Genomic DNA, 8995 nt, shown 5'->3' with positions numbered 1-8995 from the left:
TACTTGCAAGCTTCCTGTGGGATATTAGATAAACGAGTGCAGAATTCCATTCTAGTTTCTTTTCTTTCCCTCTGCTTTGGAAAATATGACTCCTGTGTAGCCATATCTCATCTGGTTTTGAAACAAAACTGCATCCAGTGGGGCCTGTTTTTTTTTTTTTTTTTTTCAGCTCAATCTACATCTCACAACCATGGTGGCTAAAATGGGGTCTAACCCTTGCCATGAGTGTGTGTTTATGCTTTTGGAAGTGTAACGTCTCTGGTGTCTGAGCTGTGTTGCCTTCTGCATTGCCCCCATCCTATCTCAGGATTTCTTTCCAGTGCTTACCTGTCATCTGAGGTCTACAGTTTATGTGAGTCTCCTCGTATCCCTGAAAATGGATGTCTAGGAGGAGAAGGAAAGATCCTTGCTGATTTATGAGCTGTGTTCATACTGGCATGATGATAGGGGGATGGGGAAGCCTCTGGAGTTTTAAAATTTGGGGTATAGTTCTTTGTGTGTGTCATATTTTGTAAATCTTTTCTCCCCAACTGGGCTTTTCTTTTGCGGTGGAGATTACAGTTTTTATGTAGTTAGATTTATCCATTTTCCCTTTATTGCTTGTCTGCTTTGTGTCTGTTTAAGGCAAGTTCCTGGTTTTCCCTGAGGTTATAAGCAATACCCCTGTTTTCTCCTCTGCTACCAGAGTTTTGTTTTTCACATTTAGCTCTTTAATATGATGAGAATTGAAATGTGACTAATGTGATGCAGGGATCTAAATTTAGTTTTTGTTTTTGTATTTTTTTTATTTATAGCCTATTGTTCCAACACTGCATGGGCAAATTGAGTAGTACGTCCTTTCCCACAAATGCCACCTTTTAATATTTTCAGCCCTAAATAACTGGGATTGTTTATGAATATTTTCTTTAGTTCTATTGATTTATCCATCATTTGTGACACCTTTACTCCTGCTGTTTAACTTCCTATAGATTTATTTATATCAAGGAAGAATCCCCTCCTTTGTCAAAATTTTATGCCATTCAAGTTGTATTTTTCTTTTACAAATCTTTTAGCATCAGCTTGTCAAGTTTTGAAGAGTTCTGGAAGCATTAGGATAAGTTACTGAATTTGCATTGAATATATAAATTAAGAGAAAAGATTAGCAATATTGGTATTGAGTCACTTCATAGAGGAATGGCTTTCTTGCTTTACTAATTCAGCTGGTCCCACAGAAACATTTCAGAATGCTACCCTCTAAGATCGTGCACATTTCTTGAGAAATTTATTCATAAGTGTTTTGTAATTAAAAAAAATTCTATGGCTCTTGTGAATGGAACTTTTTGTTGGATTGTTCATGTGGCTATTGCAAGTATAAGGAATGGTATCAATTTTCCTTTTGTTAATGTTGTACCCAACCATTTTTATGGTTTCAGTGTTATTCATGTGATTCTTCAGAGCTAGAATGTTTCTCTATATTTTACCATTTAAGAGTTAGCTGAAATTCTAGCCTCCTTCACAAATGTCTTGCCTGAAAACCCTTTTCCTTAACAATTTCCCTTTTCTCTGGAAAGACCCAGTCTATTGACACAATTAAGGTATTCATGCTATCTTTACTGTTTCATAAATGTTTTGTTTTCTTTCCGGATGAGAAACTGCGTGATGACAACCACATTTCAAAACTGTTCCCTTTACACATGATTTAGTGATGAGATTGTGATTATCAGTAAATACTTGATCTACTAACAATTCTTCTACTCATATAACTGCTATTATTTTAGCATGTTAATTTTTATATTAGTTGGTTCTTAGGATTCTAAAAAAATTTACAAAGAACACATGCTTTTTAAAAGAATCTACTTTTTCCAGCTTTTGAGGAGTCATTCACTGATAATAACCCAAGATCATCATTCCCCAGCTTCACAGTGGCTTTTATGGGAAGAATTTTGGTGTGAGCAAAATTTTCAGAAGTCCGTCTTTTTAACCACACATTCTCATCCCAAAAAAGTGAACAAGAGTCATGGATTGGAAGCTGTTCAATTGCCTATGTGGTGTCATTGGTCCTGGATGTCATCCAGCCTGGGGCATTTGTCCTCATAAACAGGGGAGGTTTATGAGTCCAGGACTAGGGGGTCAGATTTTGCCCATGATTCTTATTTACATTCACACTGGAACTGAATTTGTTTCCTGTTTCTTTTCCTTTAATAGTGTTTACATTGTGGAAATAATCTGGCAATAAAGTTTCTTGACCATTTTAAATTTAGCCAGTGGATTCTGCTTTCTCTGGAAACAGAATGGCTGATTTTGCCCTGCTCCATGCTCCCATCTCCCAGTCCAGTGCTCCGTGCTGATCTGTTTGCCTGGAGCACCTCCTCAGCTGACTGTTTCTAGGAGACTGGATATTTGTATGAGCCTACCTTTATATTACACTTGGGGGATTAATTACCAAGTACAAGCCTATAAAGAATCTGGAAGAATATAAAATGCTTTGGTGCAGGCTTAGCAGAAGGGAAGTTTGAATCAACTTCTCGTCATTATAATGATGGGGTTAGAAATCACACTTCATATGAGATTGGAAGTGACTTTAAGATGAGTTTCTTTATTTGTTTCTGGAGGGCTCATGAATGTCTCATTCTAGTTCACTTCATGGGCATAAGGAATATAAAATTCAGTCCTTCAAATTAGGATTCATATGTACATGTGAATGTATCATCTTAAACAATGTCCATGCCCTGATTTTTATATCTCAGAAGTTTTTTTTTCTTACTACATGCATAAACTAATAACAAGGCCACAGGGAGGTGGGTCACATTAAAGGTTGGAGGAAGAGTCCCAGAGGGTACCTGTTGCATTCTTCCCAGCAGCCTTGAAAAATAGGAGACACTGTCATTCATCTAGAAGGAGAAAAAAAAAAGAAATAAAAATCTCCTGGATATATCTTCTAACTCTGTGTTAATGACTAGGAAACCCATCACTTAGGTATTCTCCATAGATTCACCTCCAAAAGAGTTGTATGAGTTTGTGGGTAATCGAAATATTTTGTATAATATTTTCATTTTAGAATCAGACTCTGGTGTGAATTTGATGCCCTTGCTTGACAAGCACACAGGAGTTTGGGCCTGAAATTTGCATATTCTTGAATGCTCATGCTGGGCCTTGTAACTGAGACTTACAAATATTCCTTTTCAGCTAGGTAGCCAGAAGTAGGAGCTCCTGGAAGTATAGCTTTGGGGAAAAAGAAAAAAAAAAAAAAAAGAAAGAAAACATCCTACATGACACACGATGAGAAGGACTAAGAGTTTTCTTCGGCAGCCACACCACACAGGGATTTTGCATTCCTGTTGGGTTAAAAAGAGACCAAAACAAATAAGTGGGCCAAGCACATGGGGTGATTAGTAATTCTCTTCCATCGGAACTCCTGTGCCTTATAGATCCCCACTATTGAGCTGCACGCTAGTTTGCCAGATAACTCTTCCTCTTAATTGTCATGTTTGTTTTTTTCAAGACTGGTTCAACCTCATTGTTATGCTGCTTGTTCTTTGATGCTTCTGCTGCAAGGCTGCTCTAGTATTCTCCTCAACTGTGTGTGTCCGTCGATGGAGAAGTTGTCCTTTCTCACAAATGGTGGAATAACTAAGCTGGGGTATGGCGGAAGAGGTCTTGCCGGTTCTATATCGGAAACCGTTGATCTGCATGTGTTCAGTCAGGAGTGAAAACAGCATGGTTAATTCCTGGGACAGTGATACTCCCCATGGGGCTTTCCGTTGACTTCTGAGTGAGCAGAGGAAGGGCTGCTGAGCCACCAAAGGGAACGGGGTCCACTCTGGAACAACCAACATTGTGCGGAAGTTAGAGGGGAAAAGTTACAGGTACAAAAGGGCTTTCCTCTTGTTCTTTTAAGCCAGTTCTGAGCTTTGATATAGGCTTTGCCGTCAGAGATTTAGCTAGTAGTCCAAAGGAAAGTCCTATATTTGCCTAGGATAAAAATGAAGCTTCCTGTTAAGGACACAGAGTTCTGTGTTTTCATCAAGCCCCTGGTGATCTGATTCTTTTCAACTTGGCTCTCTAGACTACTATTTCTAGAAACCAGAACCATCTCGATAGGGTCCTAAGGTGTCAGCCCTAACTCAGTGTGGAGGGCTACACTACTTTGATTTTCCTCAACCACTTTTCCAGATGGGAGCTGGTGGGAACCCGAGGAGAAGCCCACACTTTCCCGTTAGATATATAACACTCCTATTGCGTCGTACTCAACTGGACATGCAAAAGTGATAGGGTGACACTCACTGAAATAGTTGATGGCATCAGACTCTGACCATCTATGTTAAAATCACATCTTGTTTATCTGTGTTTCACACAGAGCAAACACTCAATAAAGATTAGTTTGTAAATATATAAGCCCTCAGATAAAAAGGCAATAATTATTTTGTGTCAAGTACAAAGCCACTGTAATAAGTGTGACTTTGATGGAAAATATGTAGCAAAACTTAGAAGTTTGAGCCTTACCCCTCTAGGAATAATAAAACAGTAAATAAAGTGGGCATGTTAGCCTCTACATTATATCTAAAAGTTAAGCTCTTCCAGGGTTTGTGAAGGTTAGGTTGAATATAAATGAAGACCACCTGAATGAGAATAAGCAAAGGCTGTTTATTCAGAGCTTGCTCCAGTTCTAACAAGGGGATCAGCCACCATCACTTGGGTTTAGCAGAGACTCAGAGGCAGGCAGGGGAGTGGGGATGCTCTATAGGAAAAAAGGGAAGGCTCCCCGTGTGCCCTCCTTGGAGGGTGTCAGCCCCAGGGAAGCTGCAGGTGGGCTAGCTGGAAGCAAGCATCTGATGTGATTGGTTCCATGTGCATATTTGGCTTTCTCTGACTGGTCTCAACAATTGGCGTAGCTGTCAGTCATGAATCAAGTCCTGTCTAGTTAGGGTGGGTTACTGCAGGTAGGTTATTGTTTGGTTTCCTGGACTGTGGCTCGAGATAATGGTCTGACTTCCTACAAGTCTGATGTGCAGATGGTAGGCTAGCTTTCAGGATTGGTTATTGCGGAGAGTGGGTTGGTTTCTTGGAGTAGCTGTTGTAGGCTGGAGGCTAGACTTCAATTTTTATGTGTGGTCTGACCATTGTCCACTTCTTTCATGGTGTTGAGAATGAGACAGTCGTGCAGAGTCCAAATAGTTGAACCATATGGAAAAACCTTTACATTATAGGAGTAAAATTAGCCAGTTGTTGGTTTTTACAGCTATCATTTTATTGCACGTGATTTTAGTGCACTGGGCAGATACAGATGAAGGTTTGTGGTAGCTCTGCACGGAGGGAGTGTGGGGACACCATTTTTCTAACAGCATTTGCTTATTTGAGGCTCTGTGTCACATTTTGGTAATTCTCACAATATTTCAAACTTTTTCATTATTATTATATTTGTTATGGTGACCTGTGATTGTTACGATTCACTGAAAGCTCAGATGATGCTTAGCATTTGTTAGCAATAAAATATTTTTAAATTAAGGTGTGTACATTTTTAGACAAATGCTGTTACACACTTCCTAGACTACAGCAAACTTTTATATGCACTGGGAAACCAAAAATTTATTTGACTTTCTTGATCATGATAGGCGTTTTACTGCAGTGGTCTGGAATTGAACCTGTAGTATGTCCGAGGTTTGCTTTTATATATGAAAAAGATCTTTGTGCTCACACAGCTTTGTAATACTCTTGAAATGCAGTGATTCTGACATTAATTTTTAGGAGCTCTCTAGGCCATAATTATAAATGTTCAACTGAAAGAGAATTCTCCAAAGTGACAGTGAAGGAGTGCAATTTATTTAGCTTTGCAATTAGAACAAAAGTGATTCCTAAGAACAACAAGGATGATAAATCATTCCAGAGCAACATGTAGAGTGATGCAAAAAGCAAGAATAAAAAATATCCTGGAAGAGAAAGTCAGGAGAAGTAAGGTGCCCAGGGGTTACTGCAAAATGAATGAGTGCCTGGAAGATCAGGTGTGCGATCAGACCCCACACCAACTGGAATTTAAAAAGACCAGTGGAAAATTACAACAGCATAAGAAATAATTACAAGGAGAAGCCTTGATCACATTAAAAAGTGTATAACAAGAAAATAGCTTGAAGTCTGAGGCATATCATGAAGCAGATCCTTTATCAAGGAAAATGCTAAAATGGCAGTATGCTTTGTGGAAAATACAGGTTTTGAATATGGTCATTTGACTAATGATTGAGGGCTTCTCATTACGAAATAGATGAGAATTTTTTTTTTTTTCTAGTGAGAGCTTTGAAGGAGCAAAGCAACTACCAGTTTAGTGATGATCACAATGACGCCAATATAATAGAAGAGGGACATAGAAAATAAACCTCCCCAGGCTTATGGAGCTTTTAATTTCCATCCAGAAAATTGAGCTTTATCAGTAGATGCCATTGTCATTATAAGGCTGTTAGTTGCATTTGTGAAGTTTCTGGATTAAAAAAATTGGGCTGGTGATTCTATCTTTTTGTATCCACTTTATTTCATTTCAATACTGAATTACTTTCAAAGAGGATACTTTTATTTTTGGTAAGATGGATGAATAAATAAATAACAAAATCAATCTCATTTTTACTATAAAATCTTCTCTCTTATAGTCTGTTCTGGCTGTTACAACAAAGATACCATAGAGGGGGTAGCTTAGGAAAAATGGAATTTTGGGGCGCCTGGGTGGCTCAGTTGGTTGAGCATCTGCCTTTGGCTCAGGTCATGATCCTGGGGTCCTGGGTGGAGCCCCCGGTCAGGCTTCCTGCTCAGTGGGGAGTCTGCCTCTCTCTCTCCCTGTTGGTGCTTTCTCACTCATTCTTTCTCTCTCAAATAAATTTTAAGAAATTAAAAAAATAATTCTTAAATAATGGAATTTTTGTTTTCAGTTTTGAAGGTTAGAAGTCCAAATCAGGTGCCTGCAGATTCTGAGTCTGGAGACAGCTCTTTTCCTGGTTCATAGACAACCATCTCACATTGTCCTCACAATGTGAGTCAGAAAGGACAAGGGAGCTCTCTTGTAAGGGCACTAATCCCATTCATAAGGGCTCCACCTTCATGACCTCATCACTTCTTAAAGGTCCTGTTTCTAAACACCGTCACATTGGGGGTGACCGTCACATATGGATTGGAGGGGGACCCAGACACTCAGGCCATGACACTCTCCAAACATCTTCAAGACCTGGGCAAGAGAAAAATCCCAGATATTAAAATATGATAAATTGTTTCCACTATAAATGTTACTATATGTGTTAAAGGAGATTTGGAAATCTCTTTATAAATGTTACTATGTGTATTTTTTTGAGCTTCTGTATTTGAGTTTATTCTTCATTTAACTTTTAAAACACTACGATAGTTGAATATTAAAAACAATAGCGAGTAGTGAGCTATGATTATAGTCCTTCCTTCACTCACTACGACATATAAAATGTCAGCTGTGTTGTTCACTGGCCCCATTAAGAGGCCTGACACTGAACACCACCCCTAGGATGAGGTTCACCCTCCTCATATGCTTCCCCATTGTAATGGCACCATCTTTCCTGATTTGGACCAAAGCCCACCCATTCTACCTGGTCCATTTCATCAGTATATTCTACTTCCTTTGTCTCAGGTAGGAGTTTTTCTGGCAGAGACAGCTTATCAGGAGCGAGAAAGCCATTCTCAGGAAAGTTTACCTTCAATTCAATGATTAGGGGACTCTTCTCATATGGTCTGTGATAAATTAGCATGCTTCATCTAGCACACACTTGGATCTCCATGCTTGACAATCTGACCTGGATGAGAGGTGATGTGATGGTTTGGTTGTCAAGAGTAGATACTGGGTTTTGAAAGCTGCACAGTGCTTCAACCAGCTGTATGTCCATACCCATGAAAAGGTCTTCTTCTAGATGAGTAAAAACATCATGGTCCTTCTGATCTAAAACAGTGATAATATTTCCTGGTTCCATTCCTGGTTCCTGGTCTCCTTCACCATAGAATGTTATCTTCTGGCTGTCTTTCATGCCTTTATCAATATGAACTTCTAGAATCTTCTTCTCTCAAATGATCTCCTTCCATTGCAGCTTTTACATCTATCTTTAGGACTGATCCGTTCCCCGTGGCCCTGGTGCTCCATGCACACAGACTGAATTTGCCGAACCATTCCAGGTCCTATCTGATGAATTCTTGTTTGCATTCCAGTACCTCCGCAATTGGGACAACATTCTACCGCTCCTTTCTTACTACCTTGGCCTTCACATCTGTCACAAATCACATTCTTTTGCACAACTAGATTTCTTGTTGTACTATTATATAAATCTTCTAAGGTGACTGAGAGCTGATGCACAACATTTTTACCTCTCCTTTCTCTCTGCATCCTTCCTCCTTCTCCAAAAAACATATCAAAGATGTCCATGGGGGAGCCAAAACCACCACCAGCTCCACCTTCTTTAATTGCCTGTTCTCCTCCTTTACCCTATAATTCCCTTTTCTTTGCATCAGAGTACTTCATAAGTCTGAGAAATCTGTTTAAACTTCTCTCCTTCATTTGGATTTTTATCAAGGTGGTACTGCAGGGCCAGTTTCCTGTAAGTCTTTTTCAGTTCTTCCTGGGTGGCGTTGGGTTTGACCCCCACAACATCATAGTGAATGGTTTCGTTCGCCATTTTCTCTAGCCAGTGAGGAGGCTGAGGCCAGTGCGGGGGAGCGGGAAGGAACGCCCTGCTGATCGCAGCTCGGGCAGGCACTACTCCTCTGCTTCTCACGGAGCATTCTGGAAAGTTCCTGTTACTATGTGTATTAAAGGGGATTTGGAAAATACAGACACATAGAAGAAGAATACTAATGAAAAATTGTATCATTCAAATAAAATCTTTTTTTTTTTAAAGATTTTATTTATTTATTTGACAGAGAGAGACACAGTGAGAGAGGGAACACAAGCAGGGGGAGTGGGAGCCGGAGAAGCAGGCTTCCTGTGGAGCAGGGAGCCCGATGTGGGGCTCGATCCCAGGACCCT

General features: G+C 39.7%; 1 pseudogene; it reads right to left on the bottom strand.

Moving 5' to 3' along the window:
* Window positions 1–7457: 7457 nt before the first annotated feature.
* Window positions 7458–8645, bottom strand: LOC141373658 (dnaJ homolog subfamily A member 1 pseudogene; annotated as a pseudogene).
* Between the last annotated feature and the right edge of the window lie 350 nt (window positions 8646–8995).

This window comes from Callorhinus ursinus, unplaced genomic scaffold, assembly GCF_003265705.2.
Source record: "Callorhinus ursinus isolate GAN/ISIS: 27379988/994484 unplaced genomic scaffold, GSC_fseal_2.0 scaffold11, whole genome shotgun sequence".
Lineage (NCBI taxonomy): Eukaryota > Metazoa > Chordata > Mammalia > Carnivora > Otariidae > Callorhinus > Callorhinus ursinus.
This window is presented reverse-complemented; position numbering and strand designations above follow the sequence as displayed.